A 19,472-nucleotide genomic window follows, 5' to 3' on the forward strand; every position below is an offset into this window, starting at 1 on the left:
TCCCGTTTCTCGCCTTTCCGCTCGACCTCTCCAGGTTGTCGATGGGCAGCAAACGGAAATGGGCGAATATAATTATTTTTGGACGTAAAAGTTAGGTAATCATATGTGAAGAAATTACAGCTTCTATTAACTCCCTCCTGTGATTTATCACAAGTATCATTGCTTTCTCCCCATTTTTTTTATAATGTTGCTCTGCAAGGGTAAATTCAGTTTCTTATTACAAGCCATATCAATCTGTAGAGATCATAGCACAAATAGGTCCATGCTTCCTTGGTTTATACTGCGATAAAAGTGACTGTGGTCATAACAGAAGAGTAAGTGGATCATTTTTAGACATAAACAAGCCCCTTGCATGATGGCATCTCATTCCACTTTTAACATCACCGCTCCCATAGAAAATGTATAGAGACTGATCATCACCGCCGCTGGAAAGCAACAACAAGTGAGAACCATTTATACTGATCTGTATCTAACAGACAGAAGAAATCACAGTGAACTGACTGATTTCTGTCTGAAATTGGCCTGGAAGCTGTCTGGTCTCCTTGTGAGAGGTGGTGAATGATTGCTTTTGCATCGCTTTTTTGTCTTTTCTTCCTTCACGTACTGAACTATCTTTATCTTGACCCACAATTTATTTCTCGCTTTTGCTTTTCCAATTCATTCTCCCATCCCACTGGCAGTGGCTAATGAGCAAGTGACTGGTAGATGCTTAGCTGCTAGCTGGGATGAGCTAGCCAGAAACAAAATGGTCTCCATGATGATAGCTTTTCTTATTCTTATCTTCAGTGGTGATAATTCTTATGATCAGAATTGTGTTTGAAATAGCCAGTCTCCCCACTTAGTTACACCTCTTCTTTATTTCCGTATGAACAGTCAAACAAACAATATTTATTAACACAGATTCACGTGAAAGAAGAGAGATGTGGTAATGAGGTGCATCATCACTGTTTCAAGGCAGTCTTGAAACAATGCATTCAGTTACTTGAAGGTTAAAGATGCTCATGCTCATAACCAGTACCATGTCACAAAATTTATGAATGTGTGCATTGTGAAGTAGACTAGTATACAGGCAGTAAGGATGAAGGACAACAGCAGATGACCTGGAGAGAGATAAGCATGCTTTTCCCTCCCCAGCTATTATTCATGCCATGATTACATGCCTAGTCTTCAGCAGCCAGAAGCACCTCCAGGTGTGTGTACTTGCATGGCATATTGACTCCATGCCAGGTGAGATTTGAGCACATCCCTTTCATGTTCCTCAGTCCAGTCACATTTTCTGTTTTGATGTGTGGCTGGAAGTTAAGCACGATGAGCACACTGTGGGCACTTACCTACTCCATAGTCTAAATAAATGGGGTGTTACTATACCGTGGAAATGAATTTTGCAGAGATTATCTTTTCTGTCTTTATTTTTATCTGTTTGCCATGGGCAGAGGTAGTCAAACACTGTGACAGCCATATAATTGCAGGGCTTTTTTACTGTGCTTTGGCACAATTGCACAGACATATCAAGAAAAATAATTTTTAATTTAATTTTGTGGAAATAGCCCAAGTGTAACAAATTAAGTAACATTAAGTAACAACATACTAATAAGGAAGCAAAGGAAGGGGCCTAACGAGAATCATTACAAAATGCCATGAGAATTATAACTCTGAAAAATATTCACAAATGACAGAACTGTTTTATTGCAATGTAATTTATACTAACAAAAAATATATACAAAGCAGAATAATACAAATTGCGTTAAAGTTAGGAGATTATGAAATTAAAGAGCTTTCTAGAGACTAAATACCTAATAGAGTGAATAAGGACTTTATTAACTACACATTTTAATGAAATTTCTTCTGATGATTTAGCTTATGACAAAGCCACTATAGAATTCATACGCTTTCCTATGAAAGAACAGGGCCAGATGTCCTATCAATTTGATTAAATTAAGGCTTTTGCAGAAATAAATCAAGTGTGGATTAAAAACATATTTGAAATAATATTATGAAACAACATTTTTAATATTTAATTTCATAAGGGTTTGAGCACATAAGCTACTGTGAAATCAAAGTATTTGTTGAACGTAAGTGTTGGAAATTTGCATGTCGAGGTGTTTCAAATTATATTCCTAGTGTTACTGAAAGCACCACAGAGGGAGTCGTTTCTCATTTCCTGAAACATCAGAAGTGGAATTATTGTTAGCTGGATTGCTTGTCTTGAATAATTCTTCTTTTCCATTAGAAAAAAAATCAGCCATAATTTATGCTTTAAGAAATACCTGATAACATATGGTACAAAAAACCCTTGTCATATAACTTGTTTTATATCAGTCTCAGAAGACAGTTAAAAGGAACTTTCCTTTTCTGACAAGAAGCAGCTGGCTTTTGGGGTAATGATTTTACAGCCTATCTGCTTTGCATTTCAGTTTGGTATATTACTCCACACATTAAAATACCCAATATCAATGTAAATTGACTTCTTTAGGAAAAAAAAAAGGAAATCAACACAATGAACAGGCCTTTCGTTCTTCTGGCTCGCAAACAGACTTTTCTGTAGGCACCCTCCGTTCACCAAGTTCATGGACTGGGAATACTGAAAAATACCCTCCCTTTATAGTAGTATTCTCTCGCAGGTTTGTCTTCTATGCTACATTAAAACTAAATTAATAGGTGATTATTTCTTGTGAGTGTATTAGTCCTAGTTTGGGAGTGACAAACTGCATAGAACTTCCCTTTAGAAACTACACCTAGATCTGGAAACTGTGCCTGGATCTGATTGCTTGATAATGGTGTGTCACATCATTGTACTTGTGCATCTGTATTTAGTGTCTTCAGAGACACACAGAAAGGGGACAAGTGGTTCAGCATTGCCAGTTTTAAGCCTGGAACAGAGACCTCAGCTCTGCCATAGGCTTCCTGCATATCCCTGAACAAGCTGATAAAATGAAACCAATTTGGTTGTTTAACTGATATGACTAAATAACTTAGAAAATACCTCAATATTTCTATATTTGAATTTCTGCCTGTGAAGCATGACACTTCTGAAGCCCCTATCGTAAAAAGTGTTTTGAGCTGAAGTTCATTAACGTCATCAAATACTGCTGCTGAAGCATACAAGCAATGCAAAAGGAAGGGTATCCCTAAGTGGTACGCTTAGTACCACTTGTGGACACGCTTGTTTCTTAAGAAAATGAGACTGTGTTTTAAATTACCTTGCTATCGTACTTCTAGTTTTTGAAAACCAGTTGGTTAGCTAACAGAGATGGAAATAAAGACCTATGTTTGCTGCTTAAGGTGGTATTTGAAAACTGTGCATATTGTCAGAGATGTTAAGAGGTGACTGTAAGGAATGATTGAAGGAAGGGAGGACTGAAGGAATCACCTTTTTGACCATATATCTAACACATCAGACAATTCTGGCTAGATATTTTCACAGCAAGTTAGCAAATGTATTTTAAAGCATTTCTTGTTTTCCCAAGACATATGTCCTTTTTAAGGCTAAACTGAATCAATTCTTTGGGATATTATTAAGTATCATCATGGACATATTAAGTTTGAAATCAGATGTTCTCAGAGACTTGTGTCGATGAGATTGTGCTTTAATAAAGATATTGTTTTGCCTATGTTTCAATTCACAACTTCAGCCTTCAAAAATTGAACACTCTGTAGTGTCCTCAGGACAAATTATGCTGTATCATTTCCATTCTTACAGCAGCACTGTTACTGGTAAGCCTTGCCAAGGGAATGACAGCTCTGTCCTTATTTTGGCTTTGAAGACTACTAGACTTGCAAAATATAGACGATAGTTTAATTAATATTTTTAAATTGTTTCACTGCTATAGTATTCAAAACAGAAATTTCTCTTGGTCAAAGTCTGCTCTTTTAATTATAGATTTAGAATTCTCCTTTCTTGTTCATCATTTGGATGTTTTACTTCTTTTGTATTCCTCCCTTTTTTTCCTTGTTTGGAGAGGAAATTGAGCAATTTTTTCCTTTTTCTTTCGTTCCTCTTCATTGATCTACTCTGTAATTTACATAACTTTCTCAACTCTGAAAACAGTACAGAGTACAGAATTACATTTTTATTTTCCTTTTGCTTAAAAAGTTGAGGCAAAGTAGGTCTGCAGCTGAGAAAGAGAGAAGAAGGTTTCCCTGTAGAGATTTTTCTTCTGAATTTGGAAATCCAAAAAGCAACAACAAACATTTCTAGGTTTGAAGTTATGCAAACAAAAGTCATACAAATAATATTTGCTGAAAAAGATACTAGTTTCAATGGAAGCTGTTATTTTTTATCAACTGAAAATAACCTTCTGGTTTAGAAAATTGGTTCAGAGATGAAAAACATATTTAAAAGTTATTTAAATTAACAGCTAGCATATTGCTATTAAATGTTATTTATCACATTCCTTAATTTTAGCTGGGATACCTCTATCGTGCTTTCTAATGTTTAGCTGTGAGAGTGTGTAAACATCCTGTTATTTCTGAAATATTTTAAAGTCAGATAAGCATATTTAGAGATAATGAAGTATCTTCAAACTGTCTTTCTTTCTTGCGCCTTCATAGTCAGGGGAATTTTTGTAAAAAATCAGAGCATCTGTTTATTCACACATCCTACTAATCTTAAAGGAAACGCTTGTTTTGGAGAGTTTTTGCCAGACTCAGGCTAGAGATGAGAATCCAGCATCTTCCTGGCCAGCGGCTTAATGAACCCATGGGTAGCCTGAAGCATGCCAGCACTGCTGTCTCCAAAGGCTATTTGTGGTGCCAGGCCTTATTGTCAGAATAATGTAATTCACAGCTTGAATATAGATCTAGCCCAGCCAAGCTCTTGCCTTTTTGCTCCTCTAAAAGCTAGGCAAAGTGAAAGATGAGCACAAGAAATGAGTCCAGCTGTGCTTTATGACAGCGACCCTGAAACTGCATGGCACTGAGGCTCATGTTTTAGCTGGAAATTATTTTTAATTTCCACCCTCTTTCCTGGCTTTATTACTATCCAATTATTGTTTTGGCATCACTCGTTTTAGAAATTATCTTGGCATGCTGCCAGCCTACCAAAACATTACCTATTTCTGGATATTAAGAAATTGGTCCTTGGCCCAGTCATTTTGGGTGTTTGGCAGAATGTATTCAAGAGTGTTTGTAGGGCATCTGCACTGGATGTTACAGAGCCGTGTTTAGAGTGCTGAATAACATATTGTGCAACACAGCCATCCTTTGTCTTCTGCTTTTTCTGTTAAGTTAGAAGTTCTTGGATCTTGCACTCCCTCTGCCTTTAGTAAAAGTACACATTTGGTACTTGCCTAGTTCTGAGTAGAAACGTACTCATGAATGTTTCACTAAATCCCAGAATGGCTGAGGTTGGAAGGGGCCGTTGGGTCCATCTAGTCCAACCCCTGCTTGAGCAGGGTGCCCAGGAACATATTTTGCTGTGCTTAGATCAGAACAGGGCTAAATGCCACGTGGTTTTGCAGAATCACTGTTGTCCAGAATAGTAACAACTTGTGTTTTGTTGCATTACATGGTTCATTGATGGCTGACATGAACACAGTAAAAACTTTCCAAACATGGACAGACCCTCAGACAACAGCTTGAGGGTGCGGTTTCCAGTGCAGAGGGTAATGGCATTGAAAAAAGTTTTTAGAGTGTATAGTGGTTTTTTTTGTTCCCTTCCTTATAATTAGGCACATATACATTACTGTACCCAAACTGAATGAAGCTGTACCCAGTGTACCCAGGCTGTCTTTGTGGGGCACTCAGGGATCTTGTTCTCTTCACCAGCCAGAGACATTCTTGCACAAACCAAAATGGAGACGAGGAGGGGGAAGATGCAAACTGGAGAGTCTCTGGGTTTTGGTCTCTGATACAGGATGTATGCAGCTGAGCACATGCAAAGCGTGGAGCCTGAGCTTTTCTTTTGGGGAGTTTGGTGTTGAGCCACTTCCTTTTCCAGTAACATAGATTACAATCTGAAAAGTTGCTTACTGATTTCATGCCTTTGTGATTTGGTGATCATTTACAATAGTGTCTCTACGTGACATTTACTCTTAATAGATTAGCTTTTACAGATATGTTACTGCACATAACACAGTTTCATGGTGTCAAATCTCAACCTGTAAGCTTTTGTAGGTTTTCTGAGATAAACTAAAGAGATAAATGTAGTAACAGTATTTCCATAATCCACGCCTCATGCCTTCACTAACTGTGCAGGAAGCCACCAGCAAGTGAACAATTCTGTGTCGAAAAGCTTTTTTAAGGCCAGATGTTACTGACTCATTTTCTGTTGTGCTCACCATGAAGTAAGAGACACAATCACAGCCAACATGGAACTACCAGCCAGTGTTCAAATTGTGCTGTTTTGCATATGGTTTTTATTTTTTTCTATATTTTCTTCACTGTAACACACACAATTAGCTAATATCAATGGAATCAAAAGAGAGACACACTGTTAAAGTATAATCTTGGTTCTTCAGAGACAATGTAAGTCATTTCCTCTTTCAACATCAGCAGCGGTTTCTTTGCTCATAGTTCCAAACTTCTCCTTCCAGACTGCCCTCTCCTCAGAACTGTTCATCCCATGGCTACATTATTACTACACATCATATTTTCCACTGCTTTCTGTGTGTGCTTTGGAGCCTCAATCCATTTCTCCATTCTACAGCCTCCAGTACTGGCACCAGTTGTAGATGGTAGTGCCTGGTACCCACCTGCCTTGCTCACTAGTAGGGCCTGGCTCTGTACTTTAGGCAATGGCTGCAACTGTGCCTCGGTTTTAGAAAGCTTCTCACTGCAAAAAAAGACTTGCTGACTCCTTAAGTGCATGCTGAATATATGGCTGCTCTCATGTCTGTGCATTTAGACAAGTGAGTTTTAGCAAGCTCTTTTCATAATGTGTTTGTTTCTTTGGTTGTTTATAGATTTTTTTATTATTATTATCGAAAAATGTAAGTGCAATGTAATAAGTGCTAAATTTAATTGGGGGGGATGCGGGGGAGTTAGCATAGCTGAAGCAAAAGTAATAATAATGAAAGAAGCATTGTAAGTAGATAGCACTGGGTTTAGCACCAGGTCTGAGTGTTTCTCGGCCCTCTGCTCAGCAGCACACGAGCAGCGTGACATCCTGTGCGTGGTGTACCTCCAGAGCCACACCGATCTACCTCTGCACACACTGCATCTGCGTCAGCCTTGAGAGCATGCAGTCCTTTAGACACTGGCATTTACCTCACAGTCTGCGTGGCAGCTCCGCGTCGCACTGGCATTGATACTGCTGGGAACTGCTGCAAGCACTAATAAATCAGGAGCACGTGAATTGCCAGGTAGCCAGACAGGACAGCGTGGGCTTTGACTAGAGCTATTTGTAGGCTCTCCTGACAGCTGAGTGAAGGAGCCAACACCGATTCTGAAATAAATAGTATTTATGTTTACAATCACAATTATTTTTAATCTCTCCCTAACTTACATTATTTCATTTTTAATGTGAACTGCTACCTAAGAAAGCATTGCTTGTATATAACTTGCTGTCGGCAATCAAGCTGGTGTGGTGCATTTAATAGACATATTTTAAAGCTCTAATTTACTGTTACAGGGAGTCATTTTGATGATTGCTTGCCCTTTTTGTTGCTGTTTGTTTTTTTCCCATCCACTGTGCCAAGATTTAAAATATATCTGATAGACCCACACCCTATTTTGAGCTCTTTTTATAAAGATGCCTGATTTGAAGATGTGCTGAATTTGTGTTTATTTACTTTTTTAAACACTTAAATCTATACACCAGAACTGTGGTTTTGCTGCTTGCTGATTGATTGGAGTTGTGTGTTAAATATGGGTAGGGAGAAGAGGGGCTTTCATTCTTGCAAAGGAAAATCAGTTTGTAAAAGCATTTAGAAAATGATGGCTAGCTTCTTGCTGTCCTTCCAACCTTACAATTTTTATCATCTTAAAGTCCTATTGGACATATTCTAGACTACTGATATCAAAGTGTGTACTTAGTAGCTTCTCCGATAAAGTTAGGCAAAGAAAAACCTTTTTTTCTTTATCAGGCCAAGTTTCGAGACATACTTCAGTTCCAACAGATGGTCACACAGCTCATGAGGTTAAGCAATGGGTTAACTGTTTCTCTCCTTGTGTCAGTTCTTCACTTGGTATGGATTAGCAGAGCTGACTTCAGCAGAACCAGATCTATTTCCATCAGCTCAGAATATGGTCTCTTGGGCTGTGTTAGTATTAAACAAACTTGTTCAATTAGCAACAATTACTGTTGACAGTGAAAGGATAACAGAGGATTCTGCTCGCAGGTGTCCATCTTTGATCTTAGTCCACTGAACCATTTAATGATTCTGTTTGGCGTGGTGCTGCAAGCTACCGACCAGACAAAACAATTTTTAAAAAATTAGTTCTGTAATTTTCAAAGGCCTTTGTCGTTAGATGTTCATGCCAAAATTTCTTTGTGCATTACTAGGGAGGCAGCAGCAGCAAGAACTGCCTTGAGAAACAGCAGAATGAAAGAGATGCAAGGTGCCCAGATGAGGCTGAAATGGATCACTCGATGACAAAGCTGAAGTGCGAGCAGTCGGAGAAATGAATCAAAGGATGGTATTGCTTATTCTGTTGGATTTTCCTGTATTCATGCAGGAGGCAGGGACATATGCTTAGGATTAAAGCTAATGTGCCTTTCAAACAAAAAATCTTTCTCTGGGGCTTATGCTTCCTGTTCTCAGACCTCTTGAATTTACCACTGAAGTCATTAGCAATTATACAGGAGAATATTCCACTAAATATCCCTCCAGGTCTCTCTGACTGGACCTAACAAATGTGGATGCAGCGTTTCCCCAAATGACAGCTTGATTCCACTTCACATCTCTAGCTGGCTGAGCTCTGCCGCACAGTGTTACAATAGAGCTCCTTTATTCCCTTGTGTAAAGTGTTTGTAAATTTAAAGGGAAAAAAAAGAAAGGCTCAGAGTGACATAGGTACTGAATATCAGAGCAACTACTGACATGCTGCAGAACAAGCATTAATTCATATTTGGCAGGCCTATAGATAACTGAAAATAATTTTAATTTTCAGGAATGCTCCTTGCCAATTTCTGTTTCCTTACTTCACTACTGAGAACAGTAAATCAGCTCACAGTAAGTCATAATGAATCGTGCTTATTAGCAATTAATACCTGATAATATTTCAAGATTGTTAGTAAACTGAAACAGCTGATAGGGATTTATACTTTCATATAAATTACATTTAGAGTGTTATTCATAATATTCACTTCTGTCTTTCTCAGAATAATGTGGAAACCCTATCACAATTATTAACTACACATATTTCTGTTATTATTCTGTCACTTTATCAGAACAGCATATTTCAGATTTCTGTAAGCTATAACAAGATATGACAGGCAGGCTAGATAAGAAAGGGTGTGCATCTTCACGAGTAAAAACTGGAATAATTATATGCTGTACTTGGTAAGACAGGAATCTTGTTGGGAAAAAAGACAAGGAAAGAAATTATAACAATTTCACAGCTGTAGAGGATTTTAGCTTATTCTTCCACTTGGCAGCTATTGTATTAGCTATAGCATAGAGAGATGAAATGGAAAGGGAAAACAGTAAGCTTTTTCACAGCGCAGGCCTCTGGGCGTTGCAAACAAGATCTCTACCGATTTTTATTGGTCCCTTTCATTGTGCTAATGAGGCACTCTCGCTTATAAAGGGTTTCACTTGGCTATTGAACTTTCTGCCACTCCAGAAATTGGCTAGCACTATGTAGTTGTATTGTATGTTTTAGCACCTGTTGTTATGGTCATTACTCAGGGATAGTGACAATTGCCCTTTGGTCTTTTGTACACGCTGTTCTTTCCAGCTTCTCTGTGGCTTATTGTTTTTCATGCTCTGAACCTGTCATCTTCCCAGTCTGAATAATTTTCTCACTATAGGACAGTTAGTGTCTCATCAGTCAAACACTCCACTGTGGAAGTGATTTATTCAGAGCTGTGGGGTTTTGTGAATCAAGATCACTTTCCTGAATGACACAAATGATACCATTACTAAATATAATACTGAGGGATTTATTGCACTGTCTGCTTTATTCTAAACTCCAAGTTCTGTGCATCGCTTGATCTCAGACAGCAGCGCTCTCAGGTCCTGTTTATTTCGGTACCTGTAAGAATGCTGCACTAGGTCAGGGGACAGGCAGCACGGCGTGGTGGGCTGACACGGAGCTGGGGAATTGGGCTGCAGCCAGACAGCACGCATCCCTCAGCAGGACCCCTGCGAGCAGGAGGCTCTGCTACGGCAGCACGGCCGTGCAACAGCTTCATTCCTGCTCCATGATCTCATTCATCAAATCAAAGGAGCTGTGTAAATGCTGAATAAATGTGCGCGTTGGAGCCCCAGCTGCAAGAGAATGCCAGGCGGGAGCTAGCTGCCTGAGCCCTGCAAGCAGTGTGAAATGCTTGGCAGGTCTGAAGGCTGAGCTCAGCGGTGGACCTGATTGCCACAGACTCACGTCTTGCACAATTCCTCACATCTTGCAGATGAAAAAGATAGGCAGCTTTACCCACATGGTGCAACAAACAGCAAGAAAACAGTCACATATTTGCGAAGTCTCTACTGAAAGAGGACAGAATATTGTAATAATGTTCCAAAAAAAAGATGGACTGTTAAAAGAAGTGATCTAGAACCGGAAAATAATCCCTTACTATAAGTATGGCTGGGGGTTGTACTTTGTGTTAGACTGCTTTTATAAGCTGGTCACAGCTGTCAAGTTCAATCTGCAATTAATATATTGTGCTAAATAAAGATGATGTGGATGCATCGAGGGGTATTCTGATGCGTTAGGCACGCAAGTGTTTTGTCTGATAGAGCCAGTAATGTTTAAGATTTTGCAAGTGTTTATATTTGTATTCAAGGAGTTATGCATTCATAATCTAGCACTTCTTAGTCTTCCGGCAGGAAAAGTTTTCTATTATTTTTATGTACACTGCATTGATTCTTTTCAAAGGCATCTCACTGAAATTTTAACGCCAAGTTGGTATTCATATTATTCTTCCTCTACCTTATTTTGAATTTTCTGTTAAAGATTTTCAAGTCAAAAATGAACAAAGATATAGGAAGTGGCCAGTGCTTACTTCCTTTGACTTAGAACCAAATCCATATCTCAGTTCCAGTTAGTGGGGTTAAGTTCTGTTGACTGTGCAGTTTGGGGTCCAGCCATAAACATTTCTGACATCCCATTACATAGACAATCCAGTACAAAACTAATTCATTATTTATATTAATAATCCTTCCCTAATGTATCTTAATTTGTCAGAGCATTCTGAAAAAGAGGTCTGGAATTTCTTCTCTTTTCATTTGGCATAAGATAGACCAAAGTATCATGATTTAGACAGCTGATTCTTAGTCCAAAATGGACAGGGGCAGTGCCAAAGATGATGTCACTGTTTGCAGTTTTTTTTCTCAAGACATGAAAAATGCAGGGTTGTTATCCAGTTAAGTGCTTCCACTTTCTCTAACAAAGTTGTAGACAGAGAGTTCAAGGCAGATATCCCATAATTTGCAACTTAATATACAGCTTGTCTCATATCACGGTCTACACCCTTACAGAAGAAAGGAAAGAGCATAAGAAACAACCAAAATATAGTTATTTCCAGTGAAAAGTACTGCACATGTCTAACTATTACATATACCTATGCGCTGTAACTGATTAACACATTTGCCTCTTGGAGTGGTGAGAGATATCTGCTCAGGAACAGGAGTTGTGTTTTTGGAGAGGACTTCAGGATGTCGCGCCAAGGGTGGCACGGACTGGACACATCAGTATTGGCAGCCCTTTCCACTCTAGTGTGCCAAGAACTGATTCACATAACATTTGAAACTGAATACCTGATGATGATTTTTTATTGTTCCCCTGGATTTCTTATCATTTTCTTTTAATCATTTCAGTGTATTTTATAGGATTAGTTCATTTTTCATTATAATTTGGTTGCCTGCACATGGAGGTACCACGTGACATTTCAGATGTTGCGGAGAATCTGCGATACCCTCACGTAGCAGCCAAACATGGCCTAGGACTGGCTCTTTCTGCAGTGACCTGCTAGAGACCATGGGGGTATGCAGGAAGCTGGGACACCTCAGATGACCTCACCAGGTTCCATCTGAATCAAACCTTTTGGGAGGGATTCGATTTGCAGGTTGTTGTACCTACAAAGAGCAATCTGCATTTATTACTGCACTCAGAGGAGTTGTTATTCTCAGGGGAAAATCTGGTTAGTACACCCACTGGAGGCTAGAACAAAATTCAACTCATCCTAACACAGCCACCACAAGCTAATTCATTTAGCACAGGCACCTAGCACCATCTGAGATGCCATTAGGTATTCACGCATAGCTGGCAGGTCTGAAGGCAGATCTGTGGGAGAACAGTGTTTTTCTGGAACAGCAGCCAGAGGCCAGGACAACACCCTGTGCTGCCCTTCACACTGCCAGGAGAATCTGTGCAGAAGCACAACATGGGTATAAATGATGGGGCATGAGTCCATTTACTCAGTTGCGTAGTTTTAGAGACTCCACGGGCTGTAGTGAATATATCACCAATACAAAGTCAGAGCTTAGGAACCTGATGTGTTACATTTACAGCATATACCTAAATTTATGTGTACTAGTATGCAGGATGAATTTCACCCTTGTGTTCAGTCTTTTTTCAGGCATTTCAGCACCTAAAGAGGGTTTATAAGAAAGACAGAGTGTGACTTTTTACCAGGTCCTATAGAGATAGGGCAAGGTTGGAACTGGGTGATATTTAAGGTTCCTTCCAACCCAAACCACTCTAGGATTCTATGATTCCTGGGTGTCCTGCTCTGAAATGCCCAGTGGAGGAACCCATCTTCACCTGTCTATAGCTGGAGCTTTGGAGGCTGTGTGGTACAACCTTTTTAACTTTTTTTTTAGACTATCCCTGAAATGCAGCTTCTTTGCATGGTACATAATTCCCATTCTTATTAAGCCTTAGCAGGCCTAATGGATTTAACCTCCATTCTACTCAGGGCAGTAGAGCTATATAGTGGCTCCATTTCTATTATAAAGCCATGGCAGGGCAGTCTGGTGAAAATGAGCATACAGTCCCGTGACGAGTGCAGCTGCTTGGCTGTGTTTGCATATGTTTTATATGTGCTACTGACTAGTATTTTCAAGGTATACTTTGCTGTTTTTTTTTTGAAGGCTAGCTTTGTTAGGAATTAATTCATCCTCATTACTCACAACTATTCTTGGTTACTTCCCAGGTTACCACTGTCCTTCTCCACCGTGTACGCTGCCACTTCAACTACAGGTTTCCACTACCATTGAACATACATCAAAGAAACAGTCAGGAGCATTATAAAAAAGAGTATATACATTTCAAAAATTTCTTTTCCATTCTCTCTTTTAATTTTAATATTCTGCAAAAACTCCTAAGGAATACTGGACTGTAAAATAGCTTGAAGATCTATCATGATCATTTGTGATATTTTTATCTTTGCTATTGTTTTTGTGTCATATTAAGAATCAAATTTTCAAGGCTTGCCAAAAGAAATGTGTAGGTTTCTGCCTGGACTTGGAAAAATACTTTGGCAGGTAAATATGGCAAGTAAATATGCTGAAACAGGGCACGCCTACCTCTCACTGGTATTTCTGGAAGAGGCATTTACCCTGAACATGATTTTAGAAAGAAGCTTGACCCTTAGTGTGTTTGGGAATCTACGTGCCTTGAACAAACTGCTCTCATTTTACTGAAGGTGAATAATTCCCGAGGTTTGCTTAGAAATTTAAGACATACCACAGTAGAAGTATTGGAGAACATGCAGAATATGTAATCATTTTTTAAAAAGAGATTGACAGACACTGTGACCTTTCTCGGTCGACATCATCTGACATCTTATTGGAAAAAAATCGCAGTAAATGAACTGTGTGTGAGAGAGGTGGAGGGCTGGAAGGTGTTCCAGCACGGGTTTGGGAGGGCAGGTCACGGTGCATGGTTTGCTGCATGGATCTGCCAGCACAGGCAGATCCCAGTGGCAGAATCTGACAAATTGGCAAACAAATCCACTGCGTTGTGGGGGAGATAAGCAGCAGTGTGATGAGACATAAAAAGTCAGTAACGTCAGAATTGTGGTCCGGGAATAGCATAGCTGCTGTTATTTTGTATATACTCGATTGAGGGGGGGATATGCGTAACAGATGGCCTGAAAACAGCAGTTTTGAATTAATCAGGATGCAAGATTATGAGGATGTAGATGACAGATTTAGTGTGTAGATGGTGAAAAACTAGATATGAGAAGCATTACAGTGGAAGGAGTAGCAAGCCTTGCTTGTAGGCTTAGAATTGAGTCGGAAAGGTCTTCTGGAGGTCATCAAATCCATCCCGTTGTTCAGAGCAGGGCTGGCATTCAAGTCACAGAGGGCCTTCTCCGGATGAATTCTGTCTTCAAGGATGAATCATAGAATTACAGAATCACCGTGGTTGGAAAAGGCCTCCAAGATCATCAAGTCCAACTGTCCACCTAGCACCAACAGTTCCCCGCTAAACCATGTCCCTTAGTACAACATCTAAACATTTCCTGAACACCTCCAGGGACGGTGACTCAACCACTTCCTTGGGCAGCTTCAGTTCTAGTGCCTGAACAAGTGGATGGATTCCTACACCCTTAAGACAACCTGTTTCTGTGCTTAAGCACTCCCATACATGATCTTTTCTCTCTGTCCACTCCAAATGTCCCTTGTTGCAACCTGACTCTTGTCTCTTGTCCCTTGTCCTTTCTCTGTGCAGCTCAGAGAAGAGCCCAGCTTCATCCTTTCTTTAGGCACAAGTTGGGCAGTTCAAGCAGCAGCTGGATTCCATTCAGCCATCTCTTTGCCAGGCTGGACAGTAAGCCTGTGTCTTTCTTGTGCTGGGACTGCCAAAACTGGACATGAGAGCCAAACAGAAGGGAGAAATCACTTTTGCCAGCCAGCTGGTTACATGGCTGCCAGTGCACCTGGTGTGCCATTAGCACTGTTGCTGCCATGGCCAGACCCAGGGAACAGGAGTCTGTGTAATGTGGTCTGTGTAACTCTGGATTCTAAGAATGACTGAAAAATCCCAAATCCCTCCAGAGCCCTTCTGTACCCATTGTGAAGTTGGATTCATGATAGTTCTGAGAGTTCTCCTAGCGTGGGTGAGTGGCTGAAGCTGTATTGAGGAATGGATAACTGCAGGGCTCAAGGATATTACGTGGTTATTCAGTAAGTTCTTTATTTGCTGAGGACACTGAGAAATCAAACAGTTAGTAACAGTAAGAAGAAAGTTATAAAACAACAACTAAAACACTGTGCAAGATTTTCATGTACAGTGCATAAATAAAAAGTTATATGTATTTTAAATCCAGTTTATCTGAAGTCTAGTGTAGGAAAAATAAGTAGATCCAAGCATGGCTAGAAAGAAGGAAATACATTCTTTTTATAAAATTCTCCATAAATATAGAAATTTGTCAGCAAGTATTATGATTTAAGTTTATTCTTTGTAACTTACAGGATATGTGTGTAAAATATGTGAGTAGAACAATATAAGTAATGGTGATGATTTTTACAGGATGCAGGCAAAAATAATGTATATTACGGATGGTTTTTATTTACAATACTATCATAAAACAGTTGGCTGTCTGTTGAAAGATGCTAAGGAATGTCAGTTTCCCATGTAGGAATTGTCTTTAATTTCAATATATTCTTTAAAGGAGTATGCGAGCTCTTAAGATTCTTACTATACTGTAATAAATGTCCCCTAAGTATTATTCTTTTTCAATGCAAAACAGGTGGTGCTGAACCATGATATATAGAACTTAATCTAAAGCAGCCTTGATCTGTGTCTGTAGACCTGCCATGATTTGTATTCTTTTGTAGGTTAATTCTACAGCAGACTGAAACCACAAGGCAGGCGGCAGAGATGTGTCGAAACCTTCATTTGCACTTTCAGAGTTCTGACATTTGGTCAAATCTCTTGCATGTTCCCTTTTCACAAGGACCATGAAGGACATGACTTGGGCTTTGAATCGGATTAATTTTAGGTTCTATCATGATATCCTCTTTGGTGTTCACAGTCTCCGAGAGAAGAAGCTGTAATGCAGCTGGGAGACTTCCTTTTGATACTACCTATCAAGCACACTCTAATATTTTCAGTGATTTCAGTTCTGATTAATGCTACCATGAAATCAGACCCAGCAGAATTATGGTGGATTTGAGTTCACTTATGTATTTATTTATATTCCAGTGAGTCTACTTTTAATGCTAGGTGATATGGAGAGAGAAAAAAAATACACAAAATTTAATCGGATGTAGAGCACATTAATAAAATAAAACTGCATTTGCAGGATTTAAATAAACCATCGGTAAAAGCTGTATGATGGAATTTAAATCTTAACTGAGCAGAGCTATGAAAACCAGCGTTCCTTCTCAGCCTGTGGCAAGGTCTTTGTGGTAGCACGTATCCCACTTCTGCCTGCTTGCAGCCTCAGCTTCAGGAACGCAATAGAGTTACAGCATCAGAGAGGTGAGCATAAATGTTCAGTTGTCAGAAATGTGATAAAACAGTATATTTTTGAAGGGACTAGAATATCTTTTTTCTGGTTGGTGTGGTTAAGCATCATAAGCCACTGTCTAACAGCAAAGACCTTTACTCTACGTCCACATCAGCAAGTAATTTGGTGCAAAAAAATAACAGTCAATGAATTAATCAGTACTGAGGCCTGTGCATCTACATTATGTGAAGTTCAGGGGCTTTACTTCAGACTAGTTTCCATTTGGCCCCCCAAACCATCACCACTATCATCACATGTGGTTTGGAGCTACCTGAGGCTTTGTTTAGGTTAGCAAGCATCATGCTGTGAGAAAAACAGATCTGCAGAATGAAGCAGCTGCTGCTGAGAACCTAACATCTACAATACACACTTTGGAGGGGTTACTGCAAACGAGATCTTGGCCCAGGCACTGAATGCCCATTAGTAAATGCAGCACATTAGGAGAAACTCTCGGAATACATTTTCTAGGTTAGTTCCACCTGCAAGGAATCCCGTTTAGGTTCTCTGAGACTTCTCTTCATTGTGGACAGACGAGCAGGTCAAACATCCCTGAGACCTGCTTCCCGTGCACACCTGTGATCTGAACTGACCAGCAGCAACACAAACATATCCTGAAGTGGTAAGCACTGTCATGGGCTCACGAGCTCGCACAAGGAACTGAAATGCAATTGGTGGCTATATGAAGCACAGACATCAGGTTAGGCTCTTCTGAAAGGAAGCCTAGTGCCTGCAAGCACTGGGGGCTCTCAGGATTTGCATTGCCTCACAACAAAATGCTAAACAGACACAGCTGTAGTCTGGATTTTGTGGCAGAACATCCCGTTCCTCTTGGCACCCAAAATGGTGCTGAAGCAGACCAAGCCTCTGCACTGCATTTCAGGAGGCCACGATGAGTATTAGAGGAATTGCTGGGGATGGGTTTGAAAACTAATCTGTGTGCAGACGTGACAGTCCATGTGCCACTGACAATCCCTGTCCCTTACACAGCCCCAGGCATTTGGAAGCATCATGAACCTGGCACATTTGCCTCTGTGGAGCGCCTCTGGTCAAAAATGGGGGCAGTGCTTCATTCCAGAGTTTTAGGGCTGTTTCTTCCGTTTCCTTTTCCTTCTTCTTCTTCTTCTTCTTTTTTTTTTTTTTTTTTTTTTTTTTTTTGGAAAGTGCAGCTGCCATTAGGTAAAGTGTCCTTTTCAAAGATCTTCAGCAGCTCATGGGATAAGGTCACAGGCATTTAATGCCCTATAGCTGTAGTTTAAATATGTGGTTTGAGATTTAAAAGAGGCAATTATACTTGTCATCAACAAGACAAAAGACTTTTATTATAAAATCTGTTTCTTAGATACTCAAATAAAAGTCATAAACTGAACTTGTTTTGTTGCTGTGTAGGAAGAATATTGGGAAGGATCTCTGACAGTTTCTCAAATATTCATCTATCACTCTTTACACAATCATTTTGTTCTATCAAATATATGTGGTCCTAAGAACAATCACAAGTAAATAAAAGGAGTGTTCCACCCGCAAGCCAAATAAATATTCTGTCTACAACTAGACCAAATCTTAATATTGAACTCATTATGACATTTAGCTGAGGAGAGTCATAGGTACGTTACGATGCATTCACATTCTAAGGCCTTTAAAAGTGATCAGGACTATCAGGTAGAAAATCGTGTGCAATTATAGAAAGTAATGGGCAGCAGTAATAGTGTCAGTAATGATTAGTAGGTCTTCTAATTGTATTTAATTGCATTTTCTTGAATTCCAGGTTGTTTGTTGAAGCTCTAGACTTCATGCACCACTAATAAAATCCTTCAGATCCTATTCCCCGGGGTTACACTGAAATCAGCCAAGGCAAATCTATTGTTTATTTAGCTTTAAAAAAATCTAAAGGCTAATTCTATTCTGAATTTGCAGAGGTCTGAATTAAGACTTGTTTAAAAATAAATCAATTTTGATCCATGCTACAATTTAGAAACTCTTTATTTTACAACCTTGCTCAAGAGAACTTAAGAAAGGCTTTTATGACTGAAAATGTTGTAGCTAAAACAAGATTTTTGGAACAATTAATGGCAACTTTTGAAGCATTTTGTTTTGTACTAATCTGCATTTCTGCCCTAATGTTTGCTCTGTAACAATTCTGTTTTCTTCTTTAGATATATATCTGCCCCATCAAACTAACATGAGACCACCTTCACTGTTGGAAATGGACCAAATAACTTGTGTACAGATATTCAATGGAGAAAGGAGAATGGAGAGAAGTGCTAAAGCCAGAACTAAAGTTGCTTCAAAACTGGAATCTTATAGAGACCTGATTTTCTCCCATATAGTACAATGTACAATGGTTTTCGTAGAGATCCTGATATTTTTCCTGTGGAAATTAATGGAAAAATATCTGTTGAATTAAAGAAATCCAGGATTAGACGTAATTACTAAGACAGTAATAACAGAGACACATAAGTTTAAATCAAAGCAAGGAAAATTCTAATCTGCTGACTAATACACTGTGGCAAGTGTTTAATTAGCTCATGTATTGACGACTGTCAGCTAATAAACACCACTTCAGGTGGTTTGATCAAATACTTTATTCAAAGTGGTGATAGATGAAATTGTAAATGTTCTGTACAAGATAAGTGTGCTAGAGCTTTCCTAAACAGCCTGAGGGTAAGTATGGTAAAGTCAAACAAATCTCAAAAGTAAGTGGTATTTGCTTCATTGTTAATCCCCTCATGCATTCAGAGAGTTAAACCATGTACAGAGTATTCATGAACTTGCCCAATAATTTCTTAAAAGAAAAAACAAGTTACGTCTCTGTAATACAGAGGCTGGTCTTTTTGCAGAGATGGCCTCATACTTCACGGCATTAGTTTCTGAGTGTATTCCAATGGAAATGGTGATTACACACATACAAAAC

At 39.3% G+C, this 19,472-nt stretch overlaps 1 long non-coding RNA gene across 3 annotated transcripts; it reads left to right on the forward strand.

Annotated features, from left to right (window-relative positions):
* LOC110393867 lies at positions 8-18,801 on the forward strand. Of its 3 annotated transcripts, none has more exons than XR_002435236.1 (5): positions 8-95; positions 8,444-8,577; positions 9,052-9,113; positions 16,358-16,536; positions 18,715-18,801. It is a non-coding gene; the product is annotated as an uncharacterized LOC110393867 (long non-coding RNA). The 3 variants fall into 3 exon arrangements; XR_002435237.1 differs by lacking the exons at positions 16,358-16,536; positions 18,715-18,801 and adding exons at positions 7,086-7,301; positions 13,259-14,488 and having other exon boundaries at positions 9-95; XR_002435235.1 differs by lacking the exons at positions 16,358-16,536; positions 18,715-18,801 and adding an exon at positions 13,259-14,488.

Source organism: Numida meleagris, chromosome 2, assembly GCF_002078875.1.
Source record: "Numida meleagris isolate 19003 breed g44 Domestic line chromosome 2, NumMel1.0, whole genome shotgun sequence".
Taxonomy (NCBI): Eukaryota; Metazoa; Chordata; class Aves; order Galliformes; family Numididae; genus Numida; species Numida meleagris.